We start from the raw sequence: 22,302 nt of genomic DNA, 5'->3' as shown, positions 1-22,302 counted from the left end.
GAAAACAGCATTCTTGCACTCTACTGTGTTTCCTATAGGGCCCGTACAGTGAGCTAGCTCAGAACAAAAGAACTGTGCTTCCTACACAAACGTGGCATATCTAGTTCAACTCAGTATTGGAAAATGAGTAAAACAGGACCTTCACTTCAGTCCAATACACTGTACTGGCTGGGAACTGACGCGAATGCTATTTGCACTGTATATGGCCAGAAAAGTACAAGTATGCTGTTCTTAGCCTGAATGAACACTTGCTGCTAGAACTTGAATCTCAACGTGATTCCACTCCGTTTAGGAAGTTTAATTGAACCCTAGTGTGCCATGCAAGAAAAACACTCTGTTTTAGAGAAAACAGCATTCTTGCACTCTACTGTGTTTCCTATAGGTCCCGAACACTGAGCTAGCTCAGAAAAAAAGAACTGTGCTTCCTACACAAACGGGGCATATCTAGTTCAACTCAGTATAGGAAACTGAGTAAAACAGGAGCTTCTCTTCAGTCCAATACACTGTACTGGCTGGGAACAGACGCGAATTCTATTTGCAATGTATATGGTTAGAATACCACAAGTGTGCTGTTCTTAGCCTGAATGAACACTTGCTGCTAGACCTTGAATCTCAACGTGATTTCACAACGTTTAGGAAGTTTAATTGAACCCTAGTGTGCCATGCAAGAAAAACACTCTGTTTTAGAGAAAACAGCATTCTTGCACTCTACTGTGTTTCTTATAGAGCCCGTACAGTGAGCACGCTCAGAACAAAAGAACTGTGCTTCCTACACAAACGGGGCATATATAGTTCAACTCAGTATTGGAAACTGAATAAAACAGGAGCTTCTCTTCAGTCCAATACACTGTACTGGCTGGGAACAGACGCGAATGCTATTTGCACTGTACATGGCCAGAATAGCACAAGTGTGCTGTTCTTAGCCTGAATGAACACTTGCTGCTAGAACTTGAATCTCAACGTGATACCATTCTTTTAGGAAGTTTAATTGAACCCTAGTGTGCCATGCAAGAAAAACACTCCGTTTTAGAGAAAACAGCATTCTTGCACTCTACTGTGTTTACTATAGGTCCCCTACTGTGAGCTAGCTCAGAACAAATGAACTGTGCTTCCTACAAAAACGGGGCATATCTAGTTAAACTCAGTATTGGAAACTGAGTAAAACAGGAGCTTCTCTTCAGTCCAATACACTGTACTGGCTCAGAAAAGACGTGAAATCTATTTGCACTGTATATGGTTAGAATAGCACAAGTGTGCTGTTCTTAGAATGAATGAACACTTGCTGCTACAACTTGAATCTCAACGTGATACCACTCCGTTTAGGAAGTTTAATTGAACCCTAGTGTGCCATGCAAGAAAAACACTCTGTTTTATAGAAATCAGCATTCTTGCACTCTACTGTGTTTCCTATAGGGCCCGTACAGTGAACTAGCTCAGAACAAAAGAACTGTGCTTCGTACACAAACGGGGCATATCTAGTTCAACTCAGTATTGGAAACTGAGTAAAACAGGAGCTTCTCTTCAGTCCAATACACTGTAGTGGCTGGCAACAGATGCGAATGCTATTTGCACTGTATATGGTTAGAATAGCACAAGTGTGCTGTTCTTATCCTGAATGAACACTTGCTGCTAGAACTTGAATCTCAATGTGATATCATTCCGTTTAGGAAGTTTAATTGAAGCCTACTGTGCCATGCAAGAAAAACACTCTGTTTTAGAGAAAACAGCATTCTTGCACTCTACTGTGTTTCCTATAGGTCCCGTACAGTGAGCTAGCTCAGAACAAAAGAACTGTGCTTCCTACACAAACGGGGCATATCTAGTTCAACTCAGTATAGGAAACTGAGTAAAACAGGAGCTTCTCTTCAGTCCAATACACTGTACTGGCTGGGAACAGACGCGAATGCTATTTGCACTGTATATGGCCAGAATAGCACAAGTGTGCTGTTCTTATCCTGAATGAACACTTGCTGCTAGAACTTGAATCTCAACGTGATACCATTCCGTTTAGGAAGTTTAATTGAACCCTAGTGTGCCATGCAAGAAAAACACTCTGTTTTAGAGAAAACAGCATTCTTGCACTCTACTGTGTTTCCTATAGGGCCCGTACAGTGAACTAGCTCAGAACAAAAGAACTGTGCTTCGTACACAAACGGGGCATATCTAGTTCAACTCAGTATTGGGAACTGAGGTAAACTTGAGCTTCTCTTCAGTCCAATACACTGTACTGGCTGGGAACAGACGCGAATTCTATTTGCACTGTATATGGTTAGAATAGCACAAGTGTGCTGCTCTTAGCCTGAATGTACACTTGCTGCAAGAACTTGAATCTCAACGTGATACCACTCCTTTAAGGAAGTTTAATTGAACCCTAGTGTGCCATGCAAGAAAAACACTCTGTTTTAGAGAAAACAGCATTCTTGCACTCTACTGTGTTTCCTATAGGGCCCGTACAGTGAGCTAGCTCAGAACAAAAGAACTGTGCTTCCTACACAAACGGGGCATATCTACTTCAACTCAGTATAGGAAACTGAGTAAAACAGGAGCTTCTCTTCAGTCCAATACATTGTACTGGCTGGGAACAGACGCGAATTCTATTTGCAATGTATATGGTTAGAATAGCACAAGTGTGCTGTTCTTAGCAATGAATGAACACTTGCTGCTAGAACTTGAATCTCATCGTGATACCACTCCGTTTAGGAAGTTTAATTGAACCCTAGTGTGCCATGCAAGAAAAACACTCTGTTTTAGAGAAAAAATCATTCTTGCACTCTACTGTTTTTCCTATAGGGCCCGTACAGTGAGCTAGCTCAGAACAAAAGAACTGTGCTTCCTACACAAACGGGGCATATATAGTTCAACTCAGTATTGGAAACTGAGTAAAACAGGATCTTCTCTTTAGTCCAATACACTGTACTGGCTGGGAACAGACGCGAATGCTATTTGCACTCTATATGGCCAGAATAGCACAAGTGTTCTGTTCTTAGCCTGAATGAACACTTGCTGCTAGAACTTGAATCTCAACGTCATTCCACTCCGTTTAGGAAGTTTAATTGAACCCTAGTGTGCCATGCAAGAAACACACTCTGTTTTAGAGAAAACAGCATTCTTGCACTCTACTGTGTTTCCTATAGGGCCCGTACAGTGAGCTAGCTCAGAACAAAAGAACTGTGCTTCCTACACAAACGGGACATATCTAGTTCAACTCAGTATTGGAAACTGAGTAAAACAGGAGCTTCTCTTCTGTCCAATACACTGTAGTGGCTGGGAACAGATGCGAATGCTATTTGCACTGTACATGGTTAGAATAGCACAAGTGTGCTGTTCTTATCCTGAATGAACACTTGCTGCTAGAACTTGAATCTCAATGTGATACCATTCCGTTTAGGAAGTTTAATTGAAGCCTACTGTGCCATGCAAGAAAAACACTCTGTTTTAGAGAAAACAGCATTTTTGCACTCTACTGTGTTTCCTATAGGGCCCGTACAGTGAGCTAGCTCAGAACAAAAGAACTGTGCTTCCTACACAAACGGGGCATATATAGTTCAACTCAGTATTGGAAACTGAGTAAAACAGGAGCTTCTCTTCAGTCCAATACACTGTACTGGCTGGGAACAGACGCGAATGCTATATGCACTCTATATGGCCAGAATAGCACAAGTGTTCTGTTCTTAGCCTGAATGAACACTTGCTGCTAGAACTTGAATCTCAACGTGATACCATTCCGTTTAAGAAGTTTAATTGAACCCTAGTGTGCCATGCAAGAAAAACACTCTGCTTTAGAGAAAACAGCATTCTTGCACTCTACTGTGTTTCCTATAGGGCCCGTACAGTGAGCTAGCTCAGAACAAAAGAACTGTGCTTCCTACACAAACGGGGCATATCTAGTTCAACTCAGTATTGGAAACTGAGTAAAAAAGGAGCTTCTCTTCAGTCCAATACACTGTACTGGCTGGGAACAGACGCGAGTGCTATTTGCACTGTATATGGCCAGAATAGCACAAGTGTGCTGTTCTTATCCTGAATGAACACTTGCTGCTAGAACTTGAATCTCAACGTGATACCATTCCGTTTAGGAAGTTTAATTGAACCCTAGTGTGCCATGCAAGAAAAACACTCTGTTTTAGAGAAAACAGCATTCTTGCACTCTACTGTGTTTCCTATAGGGCCCGTACAGTGAGCTAGCTCAGAACAAAAGAACTGTGCTTCCTACACAAACGGGGCATATCTAGTTCAACTCAGTATTGAAAACTGAGGAAAACAGGAGCTTCTCTTCAGTATAATACACTGTACTGGCTGGGAACATACGCGAATTCTATTTGCACTGTATATGGTTAGAATAGCACAAGTGTGCTGTTCTTATCCTGAATGAACACTTGCTGCTAGAACTTGAATCTCAACGTGATACCATTCCGTTTAGGAAGTTTAATTGAACCCTAGTGTGCCATGCAAGAAAAACACTCTGTTTTAGAGAAAACAGCATTCTTGCACTCTACTGTGTTTCCTATAGGGCCCGTACAGTGAGCTAGCTCAGAACAAAAGAACTGTGCTTCGTACACAAACGGGGCATATCTAGTTCAACTCAGTATTGGAAACTGAGGAAAACAGGAGCTTCTCTTCAGTCCAATACACTGTACTGGCTGGGAACAGACGCGAATTCTATTTGCACTGTATATGGTTAGAATAGCACAAGTGTGCTGCTCTTAGCCTGAATGTACACTTGCTGCAAGAACTTGAATCTCAACGTGATACCACTCCTTTAAGGGAGTTTAATTGAACCCTAGTGTGCCATGCAAGAAACACACTCTGTTTTAGAGAAAACAGCATTCTTGCCCTCTACTGTGTTTCCTATAGGGCCCGTACAGTGAGCTAGCTCAGAACAAAAGAACTGTGCTTCCTACACAAACGGGGCATATCTACTTCAACTCAGTATAGGAAACTGAGTAAAACAGGAGCTTCTCTTCAGTCCAATACACTGTAGTGGCTGGGAACAGACGCGAATGCTATTTGCACTGTATATGGCCAGAAAAGCACAAGTGTGCTGTTCTTGGCCTGAATGAACACTTGCTGCTAGAACTTGAATCTCAACGTGATATCACTCCGTTTAGGAAGTTTAATTGAACCCTAGTGTGCCATGCAAGAAAAACACTCTGTTTTAGAGAAAACAGCATTGTTGCACTCCACTGTGTTTCTCATAGGGCCCGTACAGTGAGCTAGCTCAGAACAAAAGAACTGTGCTTCCTATACAAACGGGGCATATCTAGTTCAACTCAGTATTGGAAACTGAGTAAAACAGGATCTTCTCTTTAGTCCAATACACTGTACTGGCTGGGAACAGACGTGAATGCTATTTGCACTCTATATGGCCAGAATAGCACAAGTGTTCTGTTCTTAGCCTGAATGAACACTTGCTGCTAGAACTTGAATCTCAACGTCATTCCACTCCGTTTAGGAAGTTTAATTGAACCCTAGTGTGCCATGCAAGAAACACACTCTGTTTTAGAGAAAACAGCATTCTTGCACTCTACTGTGTTTCCTATATGGCCCGTACAGTGAGCTAGCTCAGAACAAAAGAACTGTGCTTCCTACACAAACGGGACATATCTAGTTCAACTCAGTATTGGAAACTGAGTAAAACAGGAGCTTCTCTTCAGTCCAATACACTGTAGTGGCTGGCAACAGATGCGAATGCTATTTGCACTGTATATGGTTAGAATAGCACAAGTGTGCTGTTCTTAGCCTGAATGAACACTTGCTGCTAGAACTTGAATCTCAATGTGATACCATTCCGTTTAGGAAGTTTAATTGAAGCCTACTGTGCCATGCAAGAAAAACACTCTGTTTTAGAGAAAACAGCATTCTTGCACTCTACTGTGTTTCCTATAGGGCCCGTACAGTGAGCTAGCTCAGCACAAAAGATTTGTGCTTCCTACACAAACGGGGCATATCTAGTTCAACTCAGTATTGGGAACTGAGGAAAACAGGAGCTTCTCTTCAGTCTAATACACTGTACTGGTTAGGAACAAACGCGAATGCTATTTGCACTGTATATGGCCAGAATAGCACAAGTGTGCTGTTCTTAGCCTGAATGAACACTTGCTGCTAGAACTTGAATCTCAACGTCATTCCACTCCGTTTAGGAAGTTTAATTGAACCCTAGTGTGCCATGCAAGAAACAAACTCTGTTTTAGAAAAACAGCTTTCTTGCACTCTACTGTGTTTCCTATAGGTCCCGTACAGTGAGCTAGCTCAGAACAAAGAACTGTGCTTCCTACACAAACGGGGCATATCTAGTTCAACTCAGTATAGGAAACTGAGTAAAACAGGAGCTTGTCTTCAGTCCAATACACTGTACTGGTTAGGAACAGACGCGAATGCTATTTGCACTGTATATGGCCAGAATAGCACAAGTGTGCTGTTCTTGGCCTGAATGAACACTTGCTGCTAGAACTTGAATCTCAACGTCCTTCCACTCCGTTTAGGAAGTTTAATTGAACCCTAGTGTGCCATGCAATAAACACACTCTATTTTAGAGAAAACAGCATTCTTGCACTCTACTGTGTTTCTTATAGGGCCCGTACAGTGAGCTAGCTCAGAACAAAAGAACTGTGCTTCCTACACAAACGGGGCATATCTAGTTCAACTCAGTATTGGGAACTGAGGAAAACAGGAGCTTCTCTTCAGTCTAATACACTGTACTGGTTAGGAACAGACGCGAATGCTATTTGCACTGTATATGGCCAGAATAGCACAAGTGTGCTGTTCTTATCCTGAATGAACACTTGCTGCTAGAACTTGAATCTCAACGTCATTCCACTCCGTTTAGGAAGTTTAATTGAACCCTAGTGTGCCATGCAAGAAACAAACTCTGTTTTAGAAAAACAGCATTCTTGCACTCTACTGTGTTTCCTATAGGTCCCGTACAGTGAGCTAGCTCAGAACAAAAGAACTGTGCTTCCTACACAAACGGGGCATATCTAGTTCAACTCAGTATAGGAAACTGAGTAAAACAGGAGCTTCTCTTCAGTCCAATACACTGTACTGGTTAGGTACAGACGCGAATGCTATTTGCACTGTATATGGCCAGAATAGCACAAGTGTGCTGTTCTTGGCCTGAATGAACACTTGCTGCTAGAACTTGAATCTCAACGTCCTTCCACTCCGTTTAGGAAGTTTAATTGAACCCTAGTGTGCCATGCAATAAAAACACTCTATTTTAGAGAAAACAGCATTCTTGCACTCTACTGTGTTTCTTATAGGGCCCGTACAGTGAGCTAGCTCAGAACAAAAGAACTGTGCTTCCTATACAAACGGGGCATATCTAGTTCAACTCAGTATTGGAAACTGAGTAAAACAGGATCTTCTCTTTAGTCCAATACACTGTACTGGCTGGGAACAGACGCGAATGCTATTTGCACTCTACATGGCCAGAATAGCACAAGTGTTCTGTTCTTAGCCTGAATGAACACTTGCTGCTAGAACTTGAATCTCAACGTCATTCCACTCCGTTTAGGAAGTTTAATTGAACCCTAGTGTGCCATGCAAGAAACACACTCTGTTTTAGAAAAAACAGCATTCTTGCACTCTACTGTGTTTCCTATAGGGCCCGTACAGTGAGCTAGCTCAGCACAAAAGAATTGTGCTTCCTACACAAACGGGGCATATCTAGTTCAACTCAGTATTGGGAACTGAGGAAAACAGGAGCTTCTCTTCAGTCCAATACACTGTACTGGTTAGGAACAGACGCGAATGCTATTTGCACTGTATATGGCCAGAATAGCACAAGTGTGCTGTTCTTAGCCTGAATGAACACTTGCTGCTAGAACTTGAATCTCAATGTCATTCCACTCCGTTTAGGAAGTTTAATTGAACCCTAGTGTGCCATGCAAGAAACACACTCTGTTTTAGAAAAATAACATTCTTGCACTCTACTGTGTTTCCTATAGGTCCCGTACAGTGAGCTAGCTCAGAACAAAAGAACTGTGCTTCCTACACAAACGGGGCATATCTAGTTCAACTCAGTATAGGAAACTGAGTAAAACAGGAGCTTCTCTTCAGTCCAATACACTGTACTGGCTGGGAACAGACGCAAATTCTATTTGCAATGTATATGGTTAGAATAGCACAAGTGTGCTGTTCTTAGCCTGAATGAACACTTGCAGCTAGAACTTGAATCTCATCGTGATACCATTCCGTTTAGGAAGTTTAATTGAACCCTAGTGTGCCAAGCAAGAAAAACACTCTGTTTTAGAGAAAACAGCATTCTTGCAATCTACTGTGTTTCCTATAGGGCCCGTACAGTGAGCTAGCTCAGAACAAAAGAACTGTGCTTCCTACACAAACGGGGCATATCTAGTTCAACTCAGTATTGGAAAGTGAGTAAAACAGGAGCTTCACTTCAGTCCAATACACTGTATTTGCTGGGAACAGACGCGAATGCTATTTTCACTGTATATGGCCAGAAAAGCACAAGTGTGCTGTTCTTGGCCTGAATGAACACTTGCTGCTAGAACTTGAATCTCAACGTGATACCATTCCGTTTAGGAAGTTTAATTGAACCCTAGTGTGCCATGCAAGAAAAACACTCTGTTTTAGAGAAAACAGCATCCTTGCACTCTACTGTGTTTCTTATAGGGCCCGTACAGTGAGCTAGCTCAGAACAAAAGAACTGTGCTTCCTATACAAACGGGGCATATCTAGTTCAACTCAGTATTGGAAACTGAGTAAAACAGGATCTTCTCTTTAGTCCAATACACTGTACTGGCTGGGAACAGACGCGAATGCTATTTGCACTCTATATGGCCAGAATAGCACAAGTGTTCTGTTCTTAGCCTGAATGAACACTTGCTGCTAGAACTTGAATCTCAACGTCATTCCACTCCGTTTAGGAAGTTTAATTGAACCCTAGTGTGCCATGCAAGAAACACACTCTGTTTTAGAGAAAACAGCATTCTTTCACTCTACTGTGTTTCCTATAGGGCACGTACAGTGAGCTAGCTCAGAACAAAAGAACTGTGCTTCCTACACAAACGGGACATATCTAGTTCAACTCAGTATTGGAAACTGAGTAAAACAGGAGCTTCTCTTCAGTCCAATACACTGTAGTGGCTGGGAACAGATGCGAATGCTATTTGCACTGTATATGGTTAGAATAGCACAAGTGTGCTGTTCTTATCCTGAATGAACACTTGCTGCTAGAACTTGAATCTCAACCTGATACCATTCCGTTTAGGAAGTTTAATTGAACCCTAGTGTGCCATGCAAGAAAAACACTCTGTTTTAGAGAAAACAGCATTCTTGCACTCTACAGTGTTTCTTATAGGGCCCGTACAGTGAGCTAGCTCAGAACAAAAGAACTGTGCTTCCTACACAAACAGGGCATATCTAGTTAAATTCAGTATTGGAAACTGAGTAAAACAGGAGCTTCTCTTCAGTCCAATACACTGTACTGGCTGGGAACAGACCCGAATGTTATTTGCACTGCATATGGCCAGAAAAGCACAAGTGTGCTGTTCTTAGCCTGAATGAACACTTGCTGCTGGAACTTGAATCTCAACGTGATAGCACTCCGTTTAGGAAGTTTAATTGAACGCTAGTGTGTCATGCAAGAAAAACACTCTGTTTTAGAGAAAACAGCATTCTTGCACTCTACTGTGTTTCCTATAGGGCCCGTACAGTGAGCTAGCTCACCAAAAAGAATTGTGCTTCCTACACAAACGGGGCATATCTAGTTCAACTCAGTATTGGGAACTGAGGAAAACAGGAGCTTCTCTTCAGTCCAATACACTGTACTGGTTAGGAACAGACGCGAATGCTATTTGCACTGTATATGGCCAGAATAGCACAAGTGTGCTATTGTTAGCCTGAATGAACACTTGCTGCTAGAACTTGAATCTCAACGTGATACCATTCCGTTTAGGAAGTTTAATTGAACCCTAGTGTGCCATGCAAGAAAAACACTCTGTTTTAGAGCAAACAGCATTCTTGCACTCTACTGTGTTTCCTATAGGGCCCGTACAGTGAGCTAGCTCAGAACAAAAGAACTGTGCTTCCTACACAAACGGGGCATATCTAGTTCCACTCAGTATTGGAAACTGAGGAAAACAGGAGCTTCTCTTCAGTCCAATACACTGTACTGGCTGGGAACAGACGCGAATGCTATATGCACTCTATATGGCCAGAATAGCACAAGTGTTCTGTTCTTAGCCTGAATGAACACTTGCTGCTAGAACTTGAATCTCAACGTGATACCATTCCGTTTAAGAAGTTTAATTGAACCCTAGTGTGCCATGCAAGAAAAACACTCTGCTTTAGAGAAAACAGCATTCTTGCACTCTACTGTGTTTCCTATAGGGCCCGTACAGTGAGCTAGCTCAGAACAAAAGAACTGTGCTTCCTACACAAACGGGGCATATCTAGTTCAACTCAGTATTGGAAACTGAGTAAAACAGGAGCTTCTCTTCAGTCCAATACACTGTACTGGCTGGGAACAGACGCGAATGCTATTTGCACTGTATATGGCCAGAATAGCACAAGTGTGCTGTTCTTATCCTGAATGAACACTTGTTGCTAGAACTTGAATCTCAACGTGATACCATTCCGTTTAGGAAGTTTAATTGAACCCTAGTGTGCCATGCAAGAAAAACACTCTGTTTTAGAGAAAACAGCATTCTTGCACTCTACTGTGTTTCCTATAGGGCCCGTACAGTGAGCTAGCTCAGAACAAAAGAACTGTGCTTCGTACACAAACGGGGCATATCTAGTTCAACTCAGTATTGGAAACTGAGGAAAACAGGAGCTTCTCTTCAGTCCAATACACTGTACTGGCTGGGAACAGACGCGAATTCTATTTGCACTGTATATGGTTAGAATAGCACAAGTGTGCTGTTCTTATCCTGAATGAACACTTGCTGCTAGAACTTGAATCTCAACGTGATACCATTCCGTTTAGGAAGTTTAATTGAACCCTAGTGTGCCATGCAAGAAAAACACTCTGTTTTAGAGAAAACAGCATTCTTGCACTCTACTGTGTTTCCTATAGGGCCCGTACAGTGAGCTAGCTCAGAACAAAAGAACTGTGCTTCGTACACAAACGGGGCATATCTAGTTCAACTCAGTATTGGAAACTGAGGAAAACAGGAGCTTCTCTTCAGTCCAATACACTGTACTGGCTGGGAACAAACGCGAATTCTATTTGCACTGTATATGGTTAGAATAGCACAAGTGTGCTGCTCTTAGCCTGAATGTACACTTGCTGCAAGAACTTGAATCTCAACGTGATACCACTCCTTTAAGGAAGTTTAATTGAACCCTAGTGTGCCATGCAAGAAACACACTCTGTTTTAGAGAAAACAGCATTCTTGCACTCTACTGTGTTTCCTATAGGGCCCGTACAGTGAGCTAGCTCAGAACAAAAGAACTGTGCTTCCTACACAAACGGGGCATATCTACTTCAACTCAGTATAGGAAACTGAGTAAAACAGGAGCTTCTCTTCAGTCCAATACACTGTACTGGCTGGGAACAGACGCGAATTCTATTTGCAATGTATATGGTTAGAATAGCACAAGTGTGCTGTTCTTAGCCTGAATGAACACTTGCAGCTAGAACTTGAATCTCATCGTGATACCACTCCGTTTAGGAAGTTTAATTGAACCCTAGTGTGCCATGCAAGAAAAACACTCTGTTTTAGAGAAATCAGCATTCTTGCACTCTACTGTGTTTCCTATAGGGCCCGTACAGTGAGCTAGCTCAGAACAAAAGAACTGTGCTTCCTACACAAACGGGGCATATATAGTTCAACTCAGTATTGGAAACTGAGTAAAACAGGAGCTTCTATTCAGTCCAATACACTGTACTGGCTGGGAACAGACGCGAATTCAATTTGCCCTGTATATGGTTAGAATAGCACAAGTGTGCTGCTCTTAGCCTGAATGTACACTTGCTGCATGAACTTGAATCTCAACGTGATACCACTCCTTTAAGGAAGTTTAATTGAACCCTAGTGTGCCATGCAAGAAAAACACTCTGTTTTAGAGAAAACAGCATTCTTGCACTCTACTGTGTTTCCTATAGGGCCCGTACAGTGAGCTAGCTCAGAACAAAAGAACTGTGCTTCCTACACAAACAGGGCATATCTAGTTCAACTCAGTATTGGAAACTGAGTAAAACAGGATCTTCACTTCAGTCCAATACACTGTAGTGGCTGGGAACAGACGCGAATGCTATTTGCACTGTATATGGCCAGAAAAGCACAAGTGTGCTGTTCTTGGCCTGAATGAACACTTGCTGCTAGAACTTGAATCTCAACGTGATATCACTCCGTTTAGGAAGTTTAATTGAACCCTAGTGTGCCATGCAAGAAAAACACTCTGTTTTAGAGAAAACAGCATTGTTGCACTCCACTGTGTTTCTCATAGGGCCCGTACAGTGAGCTAGCTCAGAACAAAAGAACTGTGCTTCCTATACAAACGGGGCATATCTAGTTCAACTCAGTATTGGAAACTGAGTAAAACAGGATCTTCTCTTTAGTCCAATACACTGTACTGGCTGGGAACAGACGTGAATGCTATTTGCACTCTATATGGCCAGAATAGCACAAGTGTTCTGTTCTTAGCCTGAATGAACACTTGCTGCTAGAACTTGAATCTCAACGTCATTCCACTCCGTTTAGGAAGTTTAATTGAACCCTAGTGTGCCATGCAAGAAAAACACTCTGTTTTAGAGAAAACAGCATTCTTGCACTCTACTGTGTTTCCTATATGGCCCGTACAGTGAGCTAGCTCAGCACAAAAGATTTGTGCTTCCTACACAAACGGGGCATATCTAGTTCAACTCAGTATTGGGAACTGAGGAAAACAGGAGCTTCTCTTCAGTCTAATACACTGTACTGGTTAGGAACAAACGCGAATGCTATTTGCACTGTATATGGCCAGAATAGCACAAGTGTGCTGTTCTTAGCCTGAATGAACACTTGCTGCTAGAACTTGAATCTCAACGTCATTCCACTCCGTTTAGGAAGTTTAATTGAACCCTAGTGTGCCATGCAAGAAACAAACTCTGTTTTAGAAAAACAGCTTTCTTGCACTCTACTGTGTTTCCTATAGATCCCGTACAGTGAGCTAGCTCAGAACAAAGAACTGTGCTTCCTACACAAACGGGGCATATCTAGTTCAACTCAGTATAGGAAACTGAGTAAAACAGGAGCTTGTCTTCAGTCCAATACACTGTACTGGTTAGGAACAGACGCGAATGCTATTTGCACTGTATATGGCCAGAATAGCACAAGTGTGCTGTTCTTGGCCTGAATGAACACTTGCTGCTAGAACTTGAATCTCAACGTCCTTCCACTCCGTTTAGGAAGTTTAATTGAACCCTAGTGTGTCATGCAATAAACACACTCTATTTTAGAGAAAACAGCATTCTTGCACTCTACTGTGTTTCTTATAGGGCCCGTACAGTGAGCTAGCTCAGAACAAAAGAACTGTGCTTCCTACACAAACGGGGCATATCTAGTTCAACTCAGTATTGGGAACTGAGGAAAACAGGAGCTTCTCTTCAGTCTAATACACTGTACTGGTTAGGAACAGACGCGAATGCTATTTGCACTGTATATGGCCAGAATAGCACAAGTGTGCTGTTCTTATCCTGAATGAACACTTGCTGCTAGAACTTGAATCTCACCGTCATTCCACTCCGTTTAGGAAGTTTAATTGAACCCTAGTGTGCCATGCAAGAAGCAAACTCTGTTTTAGAAAAACAGCATTCTTGCACTCTACTGTGTTTCCTATAGGTCCCGTACAGTGAGCTAGCTCAGAACAAAAGAACTGTGCTTCCTACACAAACCGGGCATATCTAGTTCAACTCAGTATAGGAAACTGAGTAAAACAGGAGCTTCTCTTCAGTCCAATACACTGTACTGGTTAGGAACAGACGCGAATGCTATTTGCACTGTATATGGCCAGAATAGCACAAGTGTGCTGTTCTTGGCCTGAATGAACACTTGCTGCTAGAACTTGAATCTCAACGTCCTTCCACTCCGTTTAGGAAGTTTAATTGAACCCTAGTGTGCCATGCAATAAAAACACTCTATTTTAGAGAAAACAGCATTCTTGCACTCTACTGTGTTTCTTATAGGGCCCGTACAGTGAGCTAGCTCAGAACAAAAGAACTGTGCTTCCTATACAAACGGGGCATATCTAGTTCAACTCAGTATTGGAAACTGAGTAAAACAGGATCTTCTCTTTAGTCCAATACACTGTACTGGCTGGGAACAGACGCGAATGCTATTTGCACTCTATATGGCCAGAATAGCACAAGTGTTCTGTTCTTAGCCTGAATGAACACTTGCTGCTAGAACTTGAATCTCAACGTCATTCCACTCCGTTTAGGAAGTTTAATTGAACCCTAGTGTGCCATGCAAGAAACACACTCTGTTTTAGAAAAAACAGCATTCTTGCACTCTACTGTGTTTCCTATAGGGCCCGTACAGTGAGCTAGCTCAGCACAAAAGAATTGTACTTCCTACACAAACGGGGCATATCTAGTTCAACTCAGTATTGGGAACTGAGGAAAACAGGAGCTTCTCTTCAGTCCAATACACTGTACTGGTTAGGAACAGACGCGAATGCTATTTGCACTGTATATGGCCAGAATAGCAAAAGTGTGCTGTTCTTAGCCTGAATGAACACTTGCTGCTAGAACTTGAATCTCAATGTCATTCCACTCCGTTTAGGAAGTTTAATTGAACCCTAGTGTGCCATGCAAGAAACACACTCTGTTTTAGAAAAACAACATTCTTGCACTCTACTATGTTTCCTATAGGTCTCGTACAGTGAGCTAGCTCAGAACAAAAGAACTGTGCTTCCTACACAAACTGGGCATATCTAGTTCAACTCAGTATAGGAAACTGAGTAAAACAGGAGCTTCTCTTCAGTCCAATACACTGTACTGGCTGGGAACAGACGCAAATTCTATTTGCAATGTATATGGTTAGAATAGCACAAGTGTGCTGTTCTTAGCCTGAATGAACACTTGCAGCTAGAACTTGAATCTCATCGTGATACCATTCCGTTTAGGAAGTTTAATTGAACCCTAGTGTGCCAAGCAAGAAAAACACTCTGTTTTAGAGAAAACAGCATTCTTGCAATCTACTGTGTTTCCTATAGGGCCCGTACAGTGAGCTAGCTCAGAACAAAAGAACTGTGCTTCCTATACAAACGGGGCATATCTAGTTCAACTCAGTATTGGAAACTGAGTAAAACAGGATCTTCTCTTTAGTCCAATACACTGTACTGGCTGGGAACAGACGTGAATGCTATTTGCACTCTATATGGCCAGAATAGCACAAGTGTTCTGTTCTTAGCCTGAATGAACACTTGCTGCTAGAACTTGAATCTCAACGTCATTCCACTCCGTTTAGGAAGTTTAATTGAACCCTAGTGTGCCATGCAAGAAACACACTCTGTTTTAGAGAAAAGAGCATTCTTGCACTCTACTGTGTTTCCTATATGGCCCGTACAGTGAGCTAGCTCAGAACAAAAGAACTGTGCTTCCTACACAAACGGGACATATCTAGTTCAACTCAGTATTGGAAACTGAGTAAAACAGGAGCTTCTCTTCAGTCCAATACACTGTAGTGGCTGGCAACAGATGCGAATGCTATTTGCACTGTATATGGTTAGAATAGCACAAGTGTGCTGTTCTTAGCCTGAATGAACACTTGCTGCTAGAACTTGAATCTCAATGTGATACCATTCCGTTTAGGAAGTTTAATTGAAGCCTACTGTGCCATGCAAGAAAAACACTCTGTTTTAGAGAAAACAGCATTCTTGCACTCTACTGTGTTTCCTATATGGCCCGTACAGTGAGCTAGCTCAGCACAAAAGATTTGTGCTTCCTACACAAACGGGGCATATCTAGTTCAACTCAGTATTGGGAACTGAGGAAAACAGGAGCTTCTCTTCAGTCTAATACACTGTACTGGTTAGGAACAAACGCGAATGCTATTTGCACTGTATATGGCCAGAATAGCACAAGTGTGCTGTTCTTAGCCTGAATGAACACTTGCTGCTAGAACTTGAATCTCAACGTCATTCCACTCCGTTTAGGAAGTTTAATTGAACCCTAGTGTGCCATGCAAGAAACAAACTCTGTTTTAGAAAAACAGCTTTCTTGCACTCTACTGTGTTTCCTATAGATCCCGTACAGTGAGCTAGCTCAGAACAAAGAACTGTGCTTCCTACACAAACGGGGCATATCTAGTTCAACTCAGTATAGGAAACTGAGTAAAACAGGAGCTTGTCTTCAGTCCAATACACTGTACTGGTTAGGAACAGACGCGAATGCTATTTGCACTGTATATGGCCAGAATAGCACAAGTGTGCTGTTCTTGGCCTGAATGAACACTTGCTGCTAGAACTTGAATCTCAACGTCCTTCCACTCCGTTTAGGAAGTTTAATTGAACCCTAGTGTGTCATGCAATAAACACACTCTATTTTAGAGAAAACAGCATTCTTGCACTCTACTGTGTTTCTTATAGGGCCCGTACAGTGAGCTAGCTCAGAACAAAAGAACTGTGCTTCCTACACAAACGGGGCATATCTAGTTCAACTCAGTATTGGGAACTGAGGAAAACAGGAGCTTCTCTTCAGTCTAATACACTGTACTGGTTAGGAACAGACGCGAATGCTATTTGCACTGTATATTGCCAGAATAGCACAAGTGTGCTGTTCTTATCCTGAATGAACACTTGCTGCTAGAACTTGAATCTCAACGTCATTCCACTCCGTTTAGGAAGTTTAATTGAACCCTAGTGTGCCATGCAAGAAGCAAACTCTGTTTTAGAAAAACAGCATTCTTGCACTCTACTGTGTTTCCTATAGGTCCCGTACAGTGAGCTATCTCAGAACAAAAGAACTGTGCTTCCTACACAAACCGGGCATATCTAGTTCAACTCAGTATAGGAAACTGAGTAAAACAGGAGCTTCTCTTCAGTCCAATACACTGTACTGGTTAGGAACAGACGCGAATGCTATTTGCACTGTATATGGCCAGAATAGCACAAGTGTGCTGTTCTTGGCCTGAATGAACACTTGCTGCTAGAACTTGAATCTCAACGTCCTTCCACTCCGTTTAGGAAGTTTAATTGAACCCTAGTGTGCCATGCAATAAAAACACTCTATTTTAGAGAAAACAGCATTCTTGCACTCTACTGTGTTTCTTATAGGACCCGTACAGTGAGCTAGCTCAGAACAAAAGAACTGTGCTTCCTATACAAACGGGGCATATCTAGTTCAACTCAGTATTGGAAACTGAGTAAAACAGGATCTTCTCTTTAGTCCAATACACTGTACTGGCTGGGAACAGACGCGAATGCTATTTGCACTCTATATGGCCAGAATAGCACAAGTGTTCTGTTCTTAGCCTGAATGAACACTTGCTGCTAGAACTTGAATCTCAACGTCATTCCACTCCGTTTAGGAAGTTTAATTGAACCCTAGTGTGCCATGCAAGAAACACACTCTGTTTTAGAAAAAACAGCATTCTTGCACTCTACTGTGTTTCCTATAGGGCCCGTACAGTGAGCTAGCTCAGCACAAAAGAATTGTGCTTCCTACACAAACGGGGCATATCTAGTTCAACTCAGTATTGGGAACTGAGGAAAACAGGAGCTTCTCTTCAGTCCAATACACTGTACTGGTTAGGAACAGACGCGAATGCTATTTGCACTGTATATGGCCAGAATAGCACAAGTGTGCTGTTCTTAGCCTGAATGAACACTTGCTGCTAGAACTTGAATCTCAATGTCATTCCACTCCGTTTAGGAAGTTTAATTGAACCCTAGTGTGCCATGCAAGAAACACACTCTGTTTTAGAAAAACAACATTCTTGCACTCTACTGTGTTTCCTATAGGTCCCGTACAGTGAGCTAGCTCAGAACAAAAGAACTGTGCTTCCTACACAAACGGGGCATATCTAGTTCAACTCAGTATAGGAAACTGAGTAAAACAGGAGCTTCTCTTCAGTCCAATACACTGTACTGGCTGGGAACAGACGCAAATTCTATTTGCAATGTATATGGTTAGAATAGCACAAGTGTGCTGTTCTTAGCCTGAATGAACACTTGCTGCTAGAACTTGAATCTCATCGTGATACCATTCCGTTTAGGAAGTTTAATTGAACCCTAGTGTGCCAAGCAAGAAAAACACTCTGTTTTAGAGAAAACAGCATTCTTGCAATCTACTGTGTTTCCTATAGGGCCCGTACAGTGAGCTAGCTCAGAACAAAAGAACTGTGCTTCCTACACAAACGGGGCATATCTAGTTCAACTCAGTATTGGAAAATGAGTAAAACAGGAGCTTCACTTCAGTCCAATACACTGTATTTGCTGGGAACAGACGCGAATGCTATTTGCACTGTATATGGCCAGAAAAGCACAAGTGTGCTGTTCTTGGCCTGAATGAACACTTGCTGCTAGAACTTGAATCTCAACGTGATACCATTCCGTTTAGGAAGTTTAATTGAACCCTAGTGTGCCATGCAAGAAAAACACTCTGTTTTAGAGAAAACAGCATCCTTGCACCCTACTGTGTTTCTTATAGGGCCCGTACAGTGAGCTAGCTCAGAACAAAAGAACTGTGCTTCCTATACAAACGGGGCATATCTAGTTCAACTCAGTATTGGAAACTGAGTAAAACAGGATCTTCTCTTTAGTCCAATACACTGTACTGGCTGGGAACAGACGCGAATGCTATTTGCACTGTATATGGCCAGAATAGCACAAGTGTTCTGTTCTTAGCCTGAATGAACACTTGCTGCTAGAACTTGAATCTCAACGTCATTCCACTCCATTTAGGAAGTTTAATTGAACCCTAGTGTGCCATGCAAGAAACACACTCTGTTTTAGAGAAAACAGCATTCTTGCACTCTACTGTGTTTCCTATAGGGCCCGTACAGTGAGCTAGCTCAGAACAAAAGAACTGTGCTTCCTACACAAACGGGACATATCTAGTTCAACTCAGTATTGGAAACTGAGTAAAACAGGAGCTTCTCTTCAGTCCAATACACTGTAGTGGCTGGGAACAGATGCGAATGCTATTTGCACTGTATATGGTTAGAATAGCACAAGTGTGCTGTTCTTATCCTGAATGAACACTTGCTGCTAGAACTTGAATCTCAACCTGATACCATTCCGTTTAGGAAGTTTAATTGAACCCTAGTGTGCCATGCAAGAAAAACACTCTGTTTTAGAGAAAACAGCATTCTTGCACTCTACAGTGTTTCTTATAGGGCCCGTACAGTGAGCTAGCTCAGAACAAAAGAACTGTGCTTCCTACACAAACAGGGCATATCTAGTTAAATTCAGTATTGGAAACTGAGTAAAACAGGAGCTTCTCTTCAGTCCAATACACTGTACTGGCTGGGAACAGACCCGAATGTTATTTGCACTGCATATGGCCAGAAAAGCACAAGTGTGCTGTTCTTAGCCTGAATGAACACTTGCTGCTGGAACTTGAATCTCAACGTGATAGCACTCCGTTTAGGAAGTTTAATTGAACGCTAGTGTGTCATGCAAGAAAAACACTCTGTTTTAGAGAAAACAGCATTCTTGCACTCTACTCTGTTTCCTATAGGGCCCGTACAGTGAGCTAGCTCACCAAAAAGAATTGTGCTTCCTACACAAACGGGGCATATCTAGTTCAACTCAGTATTGGGAACTGAGGAAAACCGGAGCTTCTCTTCAGTCCAATACACTGTACTGGTTAGGAACAGACGCAAATGCTATTTGCACTGTATATGGCCAGAATAGCACAAGTGTGCTATTGTTAGCCTGAATGAACACTTGCTGCTAGAACTTGAATATCAACGTGATACCATTCCGTTTAGGAAGTTTAATTGAACCCTAGTGTGCCATGCTAGAAAAACACTCTGTTTTAGAGCAAACAGCATTCTTGCACTCTACTGTGTTTCCTATAGGGCCCGTACAGTGAGCTAGCTCAGAACAAAAGAACTGTGCTTCCTACACAAACGGGGCATATCTAGTTCAACTCAGTATTGGAAACTGAGGAAAACAGGAGCTTCTCTTCAGTCCAATACACTGTACTGTCTGGGAACAGACGCGAATTCTATTTGCACTGTATATGGTTAGAATAGCACAAGTGTGCTGCTCTTAGCCTGAATGTACACTTGCTGCAAGAACTTGAATCTCAACGTGATACCACTCCTTTAAGGAAGTTTAATTGAACCCTAGTGTGCCATGCAAGAAAAACACTCTGTTTTAGAGAAAACAGCATTCTTGCACTCTACTGTGTTTCCTATAGGGCCCGTACAGTGAGCTAGCTCAGAACAAAAGAACTATGCTTCCTACACAAACGGGGCATGTCTAGTTCAACTCAGTATTGGAAACTGAGTAAAACAGGAGCTTCTCTTCAGCCCAATACACTGTACTGGCTGGGAACAGACGCGAATTCTATTTGCACTGTATATGGTTAGAATAGCACAAGTGTGCTGCTCTTAGCCTGAATGTACACTTGCTGCAAGAACTTGAATCTCAATGTGATACCACTCCTTTAAGGAAGTTTAATTGAACCCTAGTGTGCCATGCAAGAAAAACACTCTGTTTTAGAGAAAACAGCATTCTTGCACTCTACTGTGTTTCCTATAGGGCCCGTACAGTGAAATAGCTCAGAACAAAAGAACTGTGCTTCCTACACAAACGGGGCATATCTAGTTCAACTCAGTATAGGAAACTGAGTAAAACAGGAGCTTCTCTTCAGTCCAACACTGTACTGGCTGGGAACAGACGCGAATTCTATTTGCAATGTATATGGTTAGAATAGAACAAGTGTGCTGTTTTTAGCCTGAATGAACACTTGCTGCTAGAACTTGAATCTCATCGTGATACCACTCCGTTTAGGAAGTTTAATTGAACCCTAGTGTGCCATGCAAGAAAAACACTCTGTTTTAGAGAAAACAGCATTCTTTCACTCTACTGTGTTTCCTATAGGGCCCGTACAGTGAGCTAGCTCAGAACAAAAGAACTGTGCTTCCTACACAAACGGGGCATATCTAGTTCAACTCAGTATTGGAAAGTGAGTAAAACAGGAGCTTCTCTTCAGTCCAATACACAGTACTGGCTGGGAAGAGACGCGAATTCTATTTGCACTGTATATGGTTAGAATAGCAGAAGTGTGCTGCGCTTAGCCTGAATGTACACTTGCTGCAAGAACTTGAATCTCAACGTGATACCACTCCTTTAAGGAAGTTTAATTGAACCCTAGTGTGCCATGTAAGAAAAACACTCTGTTTTAGAGAAAACAGCATTCTTGCACTCTACTGTGTTTCCTATAGGGCCCGTACAGTGAGCTAGCTCAGAACAAAAGAACTGTGCTTCCTACACAAACGGGGCATATCTAGTTCAACTCAGTATTGGAAACGGAGTAAAACAGGATCTTCACTTCAGTCCAATACACTGTAGTGGCTGGGAACAGACGCGAATGCTATTTGCACTGTATATGGCCAGAAAAGCACAAGTGTGCTGTTCTTGGCCTGAATGAACACTTGCTGCTAGAACTTGAATCTCAACGTGATATCATTCCGTTTAGGAAGTTTAATTGAACCCTAGTGTGCCATGCAAGAAAAACACTCTGTTTTAGAGGAAACAGCATTCTTGCACTCTACTGTGTTTCTTATACGGCCCGTACAGTGAGCTAGCTCAGAACAAAACAACTGTGCTTCCTATACAAACGGGGCATATCTAGTTCAACTCAGTATTGGAAACTGAGTAAAACAGGATCTTCTCTTCAGTCCAATACACTGTACTGGTTGAGAACAGACGCGAATGCTATTTGCACTGTATATGGCCAGAATAGCACAAGTGTGCTGTTCTTAGCCTGAATGAACACTTGCTGCTAGAACTTGAATCTCAACGTGATACCATTCCGTTTAGGAAGTTTAATTGAACCCTAGTGTGCCATGAAAGAAAAACACTCTGTTTTAGAGAAAACAGCATTCTTGCACTCTACTGTTTTTCCTTTAGGGCCCGTACAGTGAGCTAGCTCAGAACAAAAGAAGTGTGCTTTCTACACAAACGGGACATATCTAGTTCAACTCAGTATTGGAAACTGAGTAAAACAGGAACTTCTCTTCAGTCCAATACACTGTAGTGGCTGGGAACAGATGCGAATGCTATTTGCACTGTATATGGTTAGAATAGCACAAGTATGCTGTCTTATCCTGAATGAACACTTGCTGCTAGAACTTGAATCTCAAACTGATACCATTCCGTTTAGGAAGTTTAATT

This window comes from Peromyscus maniculatus, chromosome 11 (assembly GCF_049852395.1).
Source record: "Peromyscus maniculatus bairdii isolate BWxNUB_F1_BW_parent chromosome 11, HU_Pman_BW_mat_3.1, whole genome shotgun sequence".
Lineage (NCBI taxonomy): Eukaryota > Metazoa > Chordata > Mammalia > Rodentia > Cricetidae > Peromyscus > Peromyscus maniculatus.
This window is presented reverse-complemented; position numbering follows the sequence as displayed.